This window comes from Tachypleus tridentatus, chromosome 13 (genome assembly GCF_004210375.1).
Source record: "Tachypleus tridentatus isolate NWPU-2018 chromosome 13, ASM421037v1, whole genome shotgun sequence".
Lineage (NCBI taxonomy): Eukaryota > Metazoa > Arthropoda > Merostomata > Xiphosura > Limulidae > Tachypleus > Tachypleus tridentatus.
The window spans coordinates 86,549,306-86,564,987 of NC_134837.1; the positions used below are offsets into that span (position 1 = coordinate 86,549,306).

Genomic DNA, 15,682 nt, shown 5'->3' on the forward strand with positions numbered 1-15,682 from the left:
AACCAAAATTCATCGTAAAGTTATTCACACAGACCTCTACATCCCTTATAATTCTGCTCGTGAATCCAAACAAAAAAAAATTAAAAAAAGCATAGACAGACCTTCAAGACTGTGCTCAACTGAATACATAGGTGAAGAAATCAAGCCTATAAAGCATTTCTTCGTTAACAGTAACAAATTTCCATTAACCATTGTCGAAAAGGTTCCACACAACCACCAGGATAAAAACCCAAGTCACAAACAAATCTGGCACTAATACACCAAACAATATAATAACATTGTACCTGAGTTTACCATTTATCCCCGATATCAGTTCATAAACAATCAACACTTGAGAAAATTTACCATTGAACATGAAATTCCTATTGACTTCAAATTCTTACCAAAATACGGCCCCAAACTAAATTATTTTTATTTAATAAAAATTACATAAAATCACATGATACCAACATCATTTCTAAAACAAAGGTTTAATAACTTTCTAAATTTTACCTAGGAAAAACCAAATTCACTAAACACAATGATAATAATAAACACCTCCTATGTTTACCGCCATTACATCTTAAAAACACTCAGTATATCTATATAAAACACTGCAATTTTATACAAATAATCAAACATCAATAAATGCGGAATAAAAAAGCTATCTTAATTGAACAAAACAGCCCCGCTTTAAACCACCACCCAAGAGTACCAAGATACCTACATTGGGCTGGAAAGTAATCTCTGATCACGTGACCTCTTTGTTCTATACTGCTAATGTGCTCATGAGTGTCTGTGAAGTACTTGTACCTGAGGATGGCATAATCTAGTAGAAACATTATACATTTATAATAAATATATATTAATTTCCCACTCAAGCCATCTTCAATTTTCTATATATCCTTTACATGTTATTGGATTAGTGAATTAGCTCAATATTTCGTTGAATAAGTTTCTGAAATAGCGATGGTGCAATATATAAAACTATAAATGTAAATACATATATATTTCATACATATATAAAACAAAGACTACATATAATATATTCAGAGAAACGAGACTTTCATTTTAGGGGTACAAATTGTTTTTTTTAAAAAATAATGGTTTGTGTGATTTATTTTTATTGATCAAAAATTGTAAACTCGCTTGAAGTGTTTACGTGGAATACCGCAGTGGTTAAATATTCCTAGACAGCGTCTTCTTGTTTTATTAACATCGTTATTTCTCTGCTTTATGAGCTGTATATTGTTCACATTTACTTCGATGATTGTTTTATCTCCTTCACTTAAACGAGTTTCTAAAAGAAACACGCAAAGGAAAGAGACGTGACGGTCCTACCTAATCGGAAGGGATTTATCGAGAGATTGTACTATCGTTACTATGAAAAGATTTTATAGAAATCTAGGGAATTTACTATTAGAGGATTGAGGTAAAGATGAGGAAATATTTAAAGGTAAATGGGATAACTTTAAAACAGTTTCTGTCGGGAGATGTTCGATAATTCATCGTGAAAAAATTAATCACTCTAATCATGGGTATACCTTTTATTCTATAGAAAAACGATTCCTCCATACGCAGTTTCATTCAGCAAAATTTTAGAATGGAAACAACTTATACGTGTATCAATAAACTTTTAATGACAAATAGAGTGTTAATAGCTTATAGTTGGTTCCATAAAAAAGAAATATAAACAAGATCCAAGTTCTTGCCTGAAAACAAATTATGTCTGATAAACAACAAACAGTCCTTGCTTTAAAGTTTCCAATTTTTCAGGTCTTTGGAATAGTCCAGTCGATATTGAAACAAAATATGGTCAACTCGGACATTTTCCATAGCAACCATGTATGAATACACAAATATTTAATGAGTCAAATACAACGAACTTCAAATAAATTTCTGCAAAAGGAGCTTCGAGACAATGTCTAAAGACAGCTGCTAGTGCTGTAACTTGTATTCCTGCTACCACTGCTGCTGTTGTATCTACTATTAGCATTATTGCTGCTATCACTGCTGCTGTTGTACCTACTATACTATTTTTGCTGCTTCTTCTGCTATTGTTGGATCTACTGTACTATTATATTTGTTGCTGTTGTTTCTGTATCTATTGTGCTATTGTTACTGTATCTACTGAGCTATTGTTATATTGTTGTTGCTGTATCTACTGAACTATTGTTACTGTTGTTGTTGCTGTATCTCTTGTGCTATTGTTGCTTCTGTTACTGATTTCGCTTTAGTTACTGACTTTAATTTTGTTTCTTTTCGTTACAAATAAGACATAACTATACCTGCTATGCCAGCAACAGGTCTTTATGTAGTTTATTGTAGTACAATTAGTGATGGTGATGGTAGAAAATTAATTAAGTCTGAAGAGATTATTTACATTACTGAAGGCATCACAAAGGCGCGCAGATAAGCTTTACCAGAGGGTGTAATAATCGTCTTTTGTAAAATACCATGTGCTTGACACGTGCTACGAGACTTACATGCTAGCAAGAAGCACAGAACATGCTCAACACAATACTTCTGGAGTTGACCAGCATAATTCTTCAGCTCGAGGACTAAGATTCAAAATCAAACCATTCCAATGTCATACACACTGTCTAGTATATTCTGAGGAATTGGACTTGAAAAGTGTCCAAAAGCGCACAGGACGCAATAGCGAAAGACCGATCTCTTGTGCATGAATCTATACTCAAAAATTGTGAAGAGGGATCGGATCTCTTGGCAATGAATATTAAGGTCAAAATACTTTTCGCTGTTGACATCTGTGCTGCCGAAGCCCAATATCATTGTACATGCATTCAAGCTTTCTTATCGAATAACATCATATCTCGACTAACAAAATTGGCAGATATGTTTTTATCATTTAACTACCTATACTTTGTTTAAAAACACATTTTCTGAACAAGAAAAAAAGCAACAACACAATTATCAGATAGTTTAGTAATCCAAAAACTAGATGGATTACAATATTTTTTAGATGTACTGATAACAGTATGTTTTAACAACCTTTAATTTTCAAAGTGGTTGGCTTTATCGGGTTGTTTGATAAATGTAAGATCGATATTAATGGTTTGTTTTGTTTTAAGCACAAATCCGCACTAAGGAAAATATGTGTTTTCTTGTCGCAAAGCCACATCAGGCTATCTGCTGCGTTCAGCGAGGGTAAGTGAACTTCTGATTTTAGCGTTGCAAATCCATATACTAACCGCTGTCCAAGCGTGGGACACTAAGGGAAACCTGCACTCTGACCACTGCATGGATCGAGCCACAATTTGTTCATCATAATGAAGTGTAGGCATGCGGAGCAAGTAAATATTTAACAATTCTTGTAAGGATATTCATGCTGAAGTTATTAAAACATTATTGTGATATAATTTTGTGTTCAGAAACATGGTAATTTTAATCAATAATTCCTCAGTTTTGATTAAAGTAGACAACTGTTACAAACAGACGTCATTTTAATATTAGCTGCTAAATAACAAACGAACGAACGAAGAATATTAATATTCAAACCATAATAATATAATACAAGATGAAGAAACCAACAGAAAACCCGACTTTAAAGAAACGTAGCATTTGCAACATAATCACAAAAAATGGTGTGAAACTCAACAGAAAAGACTAAAAATGAAGATGGTCATATCTTGATCAAATAACCATATACACATCGAAAATAATAATAACACAATAAACTAATAGAAGTAACATGTGTGTGGATTGATTTGTACCATATCTCTTTCTTTCATAAGACAACTAAGATATGTGTCGGTTGACTTGTATCATATCTATTCCCTTCACAAGACAAGTAAGGTATGTGTGGGTTGACTTGTATCATATCTCTTCATTTCATAAGACAAGTAAGGTATGTGTGAGTGGACTTGTATCATATCTCTTACTTTTACAAGACAAGTAAGGTATGTATGGGTTGATTTGTATCATATCTCTTCATTTCATAAGACAACTAAAGTATGTGTAGGTTCATTTGTATCATATCTATTCCCTTCACAAGACAAGTAAGGTATGTGTGGGTTGACTTGTATCATATCTCTTCCCTTCACAAGACAAGTAAGGTATGTGTGGACTTGTATCATATCTCTTCATTTCATAAGACAAGTAAGGTATGTGTGGGTGACTTGTATCATATCTCTTCCTTTCACAAGAGAAGCAAAATGACGTGTTTGTTATTAAGCATAAATCTATACGATGGACTGTCTTTGAAGTATGAACCAAGAGTATCGACCCCCTGATGTTTTGTGTTACAAGGCTCCAGAGTTATCTCAAAGACAGAGGAGAGCTAGTCGACGTTTATCTTCGGTACGTACAGAATTTGTTGTTTCAATTGTATAATTAGATCTTGAAAGCTGACAATGGATTTCGATGTTTCTCGCATTAATATTAAATTGAATGATAAAGAGCTAAAATGTTGCTTTGCTGTGTAAGTAGTTATTACTTTACTTATTTAATTAAGAGCACTTAATAATAATTATTTTGCACTTTAGTGTTCTATATGAGAGTCAAAACTATCGCGAGTTTTGTGAAATGTAGTTAAAAATCATGTTTTTGTATATTTATTCAGTTCATAGTTCTAATTTCTGTTTATTTTATACGTTAATATTAACGTAGTTAATTATATCGCACAACCTGGGGATGAATGTGGTTCAGTGCTCTGGAACTCCGTCTATCGCGTTTCATTACCCAACAAAAAGTACATTTTGAACCTACGATTGCTTTAAAAGAGTAACGGTCAAACCTCACAAGAATTAGCAGTGGATATCGTAGACTGACTAGCTGCTATCTTTTAGTTTACCATCTCAAAATTAGAGACGGCTAGCACAAGTAGCCTTTGTAGCCTTGTGCAAACATCCAAAAATAGACAGTCTTATTTAGATAGTACTTTATTTTTAATGTCTCCGATTAAGTTTGGAAATTAGATTTTCCCTCTTCGTTTGAAATTCATATATTCGAAAAAACGTCGTTCTCAGTTTCAGCTGATGGTAATATTTATTATTTTCACTTAAAAGCGACCACATGGTCTTAGTTCTTGTATGTTTTTTTTTAATTTTGCGAGAACTATCTGAGCTAACCGTCCCTAATTCAACTAGAGGAAAAGCGGCTAGTCATCACCACCCACTGCCAACTCTTGTGTTAGTCTTTTACTAACGAATAGCGGGATTGACCGTAACGTTTAATGTCTCCACGATTAAAAAGGCTAGTATGTTTGGTGTTCGAACTCGCGACACTCATATTATGAGTCGAGCGCCCTAGCTCCTTGGCCACGAAGCTGACTACGCATAATGTCTCATGTATACATAACAAGATGAAAAAAGGCGTGCCTTATTATTTTATGGAATCATCTCTGTATATACCACGAGGAAGATAAACATCCAATATCGGGAATGGAAATCATAAGAACGTGATATACTTAGAAGAAATGACATTGTAGAAAGTTGATCAGAACCATGCTCATACTTTTTTGCTTCAAGGTATAATGTCACGTCCAGAAAATGTCTACTTAGACATAATACAGTATCACAGGAAACAACATTTATAAACCGAAAATGTTTTCTAAGTTGAACCTCTGTTCATCATCGGGCAAGAAAGAAATATTCACGTGCATGTTTGTAGCTAGGCAACAGAACATTATGAGTTTGGGCATTTAAAGGCGAAATTAACGAAGATACAAAATTATACAAGGTGTAAGTTTACTCAGTGGAGTACCAGATATTTAAGGTGACCTCAGATGACGCAATGTATTTTATATCATTTTAATGTTAACCATCCACAGGTAATCAGTATTCGTTTTGTTAGTCCACTGATACTATGATATACTATAATGTAGTTTAAAGTAAATAACTACGTTCGAGTCAAGCAGTAAATAAATTCAACTGTGTGACTCCAAAGAGCATTTTGCTTACTTTATTCAAACAATGCTATCACTATATGCCTGGTTTGTAAAATTAAATTAGATATTCAAATCTTTCTTTGTGTGCTTATTTGTTATAGGGTAACGAAGAAGGAGGGGTGAAATTCATGTTGTTATTTTTACTTTCTAAACATTAACATTATAACATTGATTCAGTAGTATATTACATTTTTGAATGTATTTGTGGAAGACCTGATTATGAATTTGCTATTAAAGTTTTCCATAAGGCTTCCAATGCTGATTTTATTTTCCTAAAATTCGGTTCGTGCTCTCCATAAAAAAAATTATAGAAAAAACAAAATAAATCCGATCGACACATCGTTTGTTAAGAAAAAATCCATTTGTACATTTCTGATTATTTTAAATAAGTCATTCTGACAAATTAGTAACTCTTTTACTCAATTTGTCCCCTCAACTGATTGTTGCATAAACGTTAAAGAATTGATCAAACATACTTTAAAATTCAACAATAACTTCTCTACTTGTTCATGTACATTTCTTTGATCTATAGCGTTTCTGATGTGATCTAGAAAATCAAAGAAGAATGTTACATTTGTTACACTCGCAGAAAAGTTAAATGTTCGTTTGATAGATGAGAACCATCTTCTTCTATAGTTTATAACATTAATGCGGGGAAGGATTACTAACGTTCAAGATTACTAACAGATACATTTTAAAACGATGGAGCTTCTCTGGTATAGTTTGGATTTAATATTATTAAAACTTTTTCGTTTTTAGGACGTTTTTATGTGTGAGTTTTTCTTCTCAATTTTGTTTTTAATTCGCCTGAAGGTAACAAGTCAACTTGTCAAAATATTAGCTCCCCAGAGTTTGTTAGAGTGTTTTGTATTTGGGTAGAGTGCCCATTATTATAAATAATAACTAATAGTTTTCTTTTTTTTCTATGTTTTCAGATATCCAGTATTATCCTTGAAACGAACCCTGTAATAGCACAACGTATGTCTGCGGACTTATATCTCTAGAAACCGGGTTTTGATATCCGTGGTTGGCAAAGTACTTGTACACATTTGTGTAGTTTTGTGTTAAACATCAATAACTTTGAAACGAAATTATGGATTTTCTTTTCACGGTTATTCACTCGAGAAAGTCATAATTTAATTATTTACGTAACAACGAATAAAAGTAGCACTATTGATATACCCTTTACATTAAATGTTGTCATTTCATTAAACAGAGCTGGGAAACCGGATTGGAAGCTGGACATACTACAAAATATTTCCTCGCACTTTAAACTGTAAATGAAGTGTCGGAAAGACAATCCCCTGGAGTGGGTGGTTAGGGTGCCACATTGTCTTACCATTGGTCAGTATTTCAAAATCATGGACGGCGACATATAGTCTTAACAGTTTTGCCATATACTGAAAATACAAATACAGGTTAAAGTGTTAATAAAGAAGGTTTAATTGCGTAACTAATCAGGAATAATAATAATAATATGTCCAAAATATTTGAGTTGCAGATAATGAAAAGTAATCTAAATTACATTGCTAATCATTATTGACAAGCTGAATGTTTTATATGGGGACTCTCTTGATAATTGATAACTTAGTTTTGGTTATGACATAAGAGTTGTGAAGAGCCAGGACTAGATTATTAAAACTTACTTGAATTAAACTTAAACATACGACAACAAAAGTCAAGTATTTCGTAACACGCCTTCAGTGTGAAAAACTCCTCATGTCATTTGTTTTAAGACTAATGACAAACACAGTCTATATATAACGGAGACTCTTTGGCCAAGATACTGATTCCACATTTTAAATAAGCAAGTTCAGTCGGGAATATATTGTTTATCCGTTAAACACTGAAAGTAAGAAATTGAATAATAACATAGCGTCCCAGAGGATAGGAGGTAGTAAGAATTATTAAGATATTAAAAATATAAGCTAGATGTACCTTTAATATTATTGAATTAGGGCTAGGACTTTTTGAATAATTAAACATGAAATATCGAAAAAAAAAGTGTTGATTTTTCAGTAAACTCTATTATGTTACTAAACCTGTAAGCTAGTTATATGTTTAATGTTGTTGAATAAAGGACAGATATTGTTATTATAGTACAAGTTTTGTGATGTAAAAAAATGTGGAATTTATAAAAATGCTAAACGTGTAGGATATAAAAGTTCTAAAACGTTTTATTTGGGTTATTAAATGCCTAATTGTAAATTAGAATGAAATGTTCAAACTTTTCCACTCGTACTCACCTTTTATAACTTGTTTTGTAATAGTGTATTTCACGACTTACTGCTCATAACTCAACAGACTATTTCGTCTGAAGTTTAAGTGAGTGTCACATGAAACTCTTAAAATTTAATTAGTTCTGTACGAGTAGTTGTATTATGAAGTTATCCAATTAATCCTAATTAAATTTTTCTTTTGCTATGAACTTAATATTGGGATTTTCTACGTATACTAATATTATGTGTGGAAGAAATAAACACATTTTCAGGATGTATAAATGACTTCTTATTCTTCTGTAATTATACTTTTAGCTCTAATGAGATTAAACTGTAATTACATAAAAGACCGAAAAAATTAACTAGGGATCTGGGATGTGGAATTATTCTCCGTGTAATGGATGCTACTCTTATTACACTTACACTTTTTTTCATGTTTCCATATGAAACAAAACGTGTGGAGACGATACCAAATAGGGCCAAAAGACCTCTAAGTAATGAATTATTGAAATTAACCTTAGTAAAATGCGTTTCTAAGCCTTAAATATGATAGTCAGGAGACATGATATATTAAAGCAATACCAACGTATTAGTAAAGAGACCTTTATTCTAAGATATACTGAAGAATTATCTCATTTTTCAAGTGTCACATAGAATCATATTATTTCCTTCGTAAGAGTAGATGAGACTGTTCCCTTTTAAGAAATGAAAAACATTGACTGCGAAGAAAATTTTTTTCTTTCCAGAAAGATCTATAAACTTTATTATAAATGTTTTGTTTAGTATTTTGCCACCGTTTTTAAACTAAAAACTAATATACATATTAAAAATATTGAAAACTTATCTAGGGGATAAGGTTAGGGGAATATCGCAATATATATTTGTGAGATGTTTTTGAACATCTATATAAATAAAAAAAAAAACAATTACGTAATTAATCGTAGTGGAAATACGTTATACACTTATAGGATAGGCTGAAGTGACATATTACTTGTACTAAAGGACTACAAATTCACCAGTACTTTTACAAAATTTCTCACTACCTATTGACATTTATTATAATGTTGCCTACTGTCGTTCTTTATTACAGATTACACGGTATATATTTCCATGAAATCTTCTGATTGTTAACTACTATTAGTATATACCTAGCACTGCTCTTTACTCAATAGCAGTAAGCTCCGTGGTATTTCCTTGATACTCTTTCGCTGATACAGCGGTAAGTCTACGGATTTACAACGCTAAAATCAGAGATTCGATTCCTGTCGGTGGATTCAGTAGATAGCCTGTTGTGGCTTTACCATAAGAAAACACATTTCCTTTGTAATATGCATAATTAGTGATAAGTATTAATATGCGAATCAAAATACATGTATGAATGTCTTCAACTGACATTTACATGAAGTATGATTGGTTAGAAAAAAACAGAACAATAACAAAAGTACACATTTCTGTGTATGTGTTTTTTGTTACTTTTTATTTCTAAGTTAAGGTTGAAGATATATAACATTATTATCCATCCTACTAGGCCTAAGCTGAACTTTTAGTATGTGAAAAAGAAACAAATGTTGAGCTGCATTAAACAGTTATAAAAATAAGTTTATATAGCTATTTAATTGGGACACAAATCTGAAACTTAACTTTTGTATTTTCTACGTCTACAAACTGAAGTATTTGCACTTATAAACAATTGTTAAAAGTGATCTATACAACTCCTTATGCGGATTATTGTTTCCACCGTTCTTTAGGAATTGTACTCTAAATTTAAGTAATGTCGAAATCGGTCAAAAGCACTCGCCAACTATATTAATAAAAGTATCGGTAGCTTACAATGTTTTATAAAGCTCGCATTAATAATTTCTGTTAACTAGAACTAAAGCGTCACTTAAAAATGAACGAAAATAATACTTTATAAACACCTATCAAGATTGTATACGTTTATACATTTTTAGAAAACTAAAACTAAAAGTTGTTTCAGCACAGAGCTACATAAACAAAATTATCTGCGTTCAGTCCACAACAGAGATTCGAGCCCCAGATTTTATCTTTGTAAGTTCGTAAATTTGCCGAATTTAAATATTAATTTACATTGAATCATAGCTTAGTACATTCGCTTTTAACGTTATTTTAAGCTTTAATACTGAGTTTTCTGTTTCGCAGAAGCAACAGAATATTAAATAATGTCGTAATGGTAGTCTAGCGTGATGTGTGTTTACGTCAAGTTTGGCATGTTCATTTAAGTTACAAACATTGCAGTTCTAGATACTGTTTGTTTGTTTTTAATTTAGCGCAAAGCTAACGAGAGCTATCTGCGCTAGCGTCCCTAATTTTGAAGTGTAAGACTAGAGGGAAGGCAGATAGTCATCACCAACCACCGCCAACTCTTGTGCTATTCTTTTACCTACGAATAGTGGAACTAACCGTAACATTATAATACCCCACGGCTGAAAGGGCGAGCATATTTCGTGTGACGGGTATTCGAACCCGCAACCCTCGGATCACGAGTCGAACGCCTTAACCCACCAGGCCGTGCAGGGCCTTCTAGATACTGATAGTACTCTTATAAAAAAAAGTAAATCCTCGATTACTACTGAATGTGTTAGGCAGTTATTTTTCTATGAAACGATAAGTGGACATGCATGAAGGCGACATCTGTATAGGTTTGTTATATATAAAAAAACACTTAATTTTTATAAACACGTTCTGAAAGGTTCATGAACATGCATGTAGGGTAACTGACAAAACAATACCTGTTCATAACTGTTTCTTTTCTTGTACAACCTGATAGTTAGTGTGCGTGACTCGTTATCTATGGGTCACGTTGATTAATATTTTCGTCGAAAATATTTGTTCTTTAGAAAGTGAGGGCATTATAAAGTTACGGTCAATACAATTACTCGTTTATAAAGAGCAGTCCCAGAACTGTTAGTAGGTGGTGTTGACTAGTTGTTTGTCCTTTATTCTATCACTTCAAAATCGGAGACGGTCAGGGCAGATAGTCCCTTTGCCCAAAAATTTAACCCCAAATATAAATATTTCTCATAATGTTTAACGCCCTATTTACTAAAGTCTAACATTAAGCCTGTTTTTTTTTTTAATTCAGTATAATAATTATGGCATTTTGTAAATCATCTGTCAACATAAAAATAATTTTAGTCATTGGTAAAGGTGACTAAAAATCTAATAAAAAACCCTAGGTGAGAAAAATAGGTGCGGCCAAAAAAGGATTGAGTTTGCTGCGTATAAGAATGAAAACAAAATTGGTGAACATACTGGTAGCTACATTTAATGCATTGATAATACAAATATTACAGCAAATATTCTTAATTATTTAACTAGGTCGCGTATTTTATTTTACTCAACATCACGTCCCAACCTGAGCAAAATACGCAGTATGGCTGACTAATGTAAAATTATTATTGACGTTTGTTTTATTTAAACATATATTTGAAAATGTGTGTAACATATACTGTTAAATATGTATTGCGAAATTACCGCCTATTCACTAAATTTGCAATAGCTAATCTTGTGTAAAAGTCAACAGTATATGTTTTACAAAAGCACAGCGTTATCGTCAGTATTGTTTGATCAGCTGAACTTTCTAGAATTTCGCTTAACGTTTATAAACCATCGACGCATCAAGAGACAGTATGTATTGTTGGTTTGCTACAGTTAGTACACTATAAACTTCAGAGGCTATAACTGTGATCAACGTCTGTTAATAGGGAACGTTAGATATTTGATCAAGAACGTTTATAGAGTTCGAACATTACAAACTGTTTTACTTAAGCGCATTAACATCTGACGTCAGTGTTTTTATGGAAACATTATGAAACTTCAGCGGTGAAAAACTAACGAATGATCAGCAAAGAGCTAGCTAACACCTCGTTAAGTGAACTGCATCGATTTCAACTCGAAGTTAATTCACTCACTGTGAGCCCTTGATTTTCAGGTGAGATAGAAGACTCAGTATTGTTTGTAAGTTTGTAAACTTTTGAATGTAATCACTATTTGTTATAACTGTTATTATAAATTTTATTATTGTTTGTATATTGAAATGTATTTGTATTAAGAACGAACACTGTATAAATTCAAATTACAGTTTAACTCGGTTTCAGGCTATTTGAAATTGTAATACGTAACATAATAAATTGGAGGATCGTCCGAGATAAATTATAATACTTAACATTAACTATATAGCTACCAGTTTGTGCCCAGGTGGTTAAGGCACTCGACTCAGAATCTGAGGGTAGCGAGTTCAAATTCCCGTCACACCAAACATGTTCGCTCTTTCAACCATGGGGATGCTATAAGTGGCGGTCAGTCCCACTATTCGTTGATAAAAGGGTAGCCCAAGAGTTCGCGGTGGGTGGTGATAACTAGCTGCTTTTCCTTTATCCTTACATTGCTAAATTAGGGACGGCTAGCGCAGATATCCCTCGTGTAGCTTTGCACGAAATTAAAAAAACAAACAAACAAAATGTTCTTGAAGCTTGCATTTCCGTAGAAAATTTTTTAGGGATATTAAGTTTAATACATATGACTTCATATGAATCTTAATACCTACCAATTGGTTTTGTAATTCCTAAAGAATGGTATTTTCGACAAAAGGTTTCATTAAATTTTATTGACTATACTTTGTAAAACACTTTTTTGGGCTAATGAAATACCAATAAAAGCTAATTTAGTTTGTTTGCTGAGTATATGGAATTAGGACTAATCTAAATATAGGTTTCCTAATCTTGTCGAACATAGCGAGATATTATTGGGATTACGACCGAAAATATCGTTACAATGAGAGTATTCAACTAGTGACTCAATATATTTATATGTTTTATTTTTATTGTGTATTATTTTGTGATACTTATAAACAGACAGCTTCAAGATAGTAAAGAAAAATATATTTTATTTTTATGACATTTCGTCTTTTATAAGCCAGACATGACTGCGTAAAGTATGTATCATGACTGTTGATAATATCACAGCTGTTACCCATTACGTTTAATTGAGTGCCAAATGAATATCTCCAAATTATTTCTGTGCAAATAGTTTACTTCAATTCTGAATAATCCAGTTGATCCTAACTAAAATTCTCTTTTGCTAGAAAATGAGAATTATGGCTTTCTACTTATGCTAACAATACATGTGAAAGACATTAACGAGGTTTGAAAATGAATAAACGATTTCTTACTCTTTTATCCTTCTGTATAAATATAAAAATGTTTAAAAAGTATATACAACTTGAGTATACTTCATTAAAATGGTTAATTTCGATACGTTAAATAGAAACATAGCACAATCATTTTTTATGTTTGCTCAGATGAATTAATTTACTTTGTTAAACTTGGCTCCGTAATGAAAATCTGCTTATCTTTATTTTTATACTATTTTTCCCAACATCCTCATACTGTGTGACCATACTTTTTTAGAAAATGAAACGTCTTAGGAAATAGAATAGCTTTTTATCTCTCCATTCAAAATTTCATTATTAAACTATATCTGAGCTGTGGATATCTCTAAAATATATTTAAATAATAGATAGCTGGTTAAAAATGATTGTCTTAAGAATTTTAATAGCTGTTTTCGAAATATTTTAGTTTTGACCAATATAGTTATATTACCTTCTATCAGATTTTATTTAAAATATTCAAACATTATGTAGTTGAAGTACATTGGAATTCGATAGGTGATAGAAACTAAAGTAAGCAAAACCAATTTAAAATAAGAGAAATTCCCGTAAGCTATTTAAATTAAGTTGAAAGTAATGTAAAAAAAAAAACTTTCAATTTCAACTACAACAAATTTCAGTTTGTTAACATATAATCATAAATAAAAAAGAAGAATCTTACACGATTAATATACTTCAGATTTGAGAGGAAATAAAAACTCTTTTGTCATATATGGAATGTGAATTCACCCGGAATGGCCACGAGGCTAAGGCACTCGACTCCCAATCTGGGGAGTCGCGGGTTCGAATCCCCATTATGCCAATCATGCTCACCCTTTCAGACTGGGGGCGTTATAAGTGACAGTCACTTCCACTATTCGTTGGTAAGATAGTACCCTAAAAGTTTGCAGTGGGTAGTAGTGACTAGCTGTCTTCCCTCTAGTCTTACACTGGTAAATAAGAAACGGCTAGCGCAGATAGCCCTCGAGTAACTTTGCGCGAAATTCGAACAAACTAGCAGGTGAACTACTTCACTAATTTCTTCCTTTTTATTTTGATGATACGAATATGTAATTGGTAGCAAATATTTATTGTTGTTTTTTTATAATTCAAGAACCAGCTGCGTCACGAATTATTATTGTATTTATGACAGATGCATTTGACACAGTACTGAAATTCGTATTTTACTAAGGCAAAGTTGAAGCTTATATGCAAAAACGGCTCGTTTGGGTTGAGAAAATATTTTACATAGAAGAGCGAACAACGTTTCGACCTTCTCGGTCATCGTCAGGTTCACAAAGAAAGAGGTAACTGACCGGAAGCTGACCACATGTTTGAAAGGGGTTGTGTAACTGAATGTCGAAATGTAGAGGGCGGTATTAGATGTTTGAATATATAATTTTATTTATTTTATTATATTAATATAGGTATAAAGGCGTTCCTTTATATTGGTTTATTTTGGGTTTAAGTTGTTGTATAAGTAAGGCTTCTTTAATTTTGCGTTTGTTTATGTTTGTTTCTTTATTTAGTATTTGAGTGTTTTCTATGGTTATGTTGTATTTATTTGACTTGCAGTGTTCGAAAACATGTGAAGGTGACTTTTTATGTTCTTTGAATCTGGTTTCCATTTTTCTACTTGTTTCTCCAACATAGAAAAATAAAACATCTCTCGATGTTATATCCCTCTTTACAGAAGTTCCAACCACTGAAGCCTGGAAGATAGCCTTAGACCTCTATATCCGAGACCCTAACCCAACTATAGAAATTCCCAGTAACCAATTAGCAACCCTCATAGAATTCACCACGATAAAGACAAACTTCATCTTCAACAACCACAACTATATACAAACAAATGGCCTAAGCATGGGCAACCCAGTATCACCAATTCTAGCCAATATTTTTATGACACAAGTTGAAACACAAGCAATTAACACAGCATTACATCCACCACTATACTGGTACAGATATGTAGATGACACGGTTGCGGGATTCAAATCTACAGAACACATACTTAACTTTTTCAATCACATTAACTCTATACATCCCAACATTAACTTCACATGTGAACAGGAAGAAAGCAATCAAATATCATTTCTTAGCCTCAAAATTACAAGAACTGACACACAATTCAAAACAGAAATCCACCGAAAAATCACCCATACTGGACTATACATTCCTTGGGACTCAGCACATGAAACAAAACAAAAACTCAACATACTAAGAAACCAAATAAACACAGCCATAAAACTATGCTCACCAGATAAAATTAACGATGAATTGGACAAAATAAAAGAATACTTCATCAATATCAATAAGTTTCCTCCACAAACCGTAGAAAACATTATACGCACACACCTAGACAGAGAGCAAAATCAACCAACAAAAGTAAATATATCCCACGAATCAAAA

The 15,682-nt window shown here is 32.4% G+C and overlaps 1 protein-coding gene across 3 annotated transcripts in view; it reads right to left on the reverse strand.

Moving 5' to 3' along the window:
- Positions 1-15,682, reverse strand: part of LOC143238473 (glutamate receptor ionotropic, NMDA 2B-like) — a 211,155-nt gene that overhangs the window by 159,078 nt on the left and 36,395 nt on the right. The window lies entirely within an intron of this gene.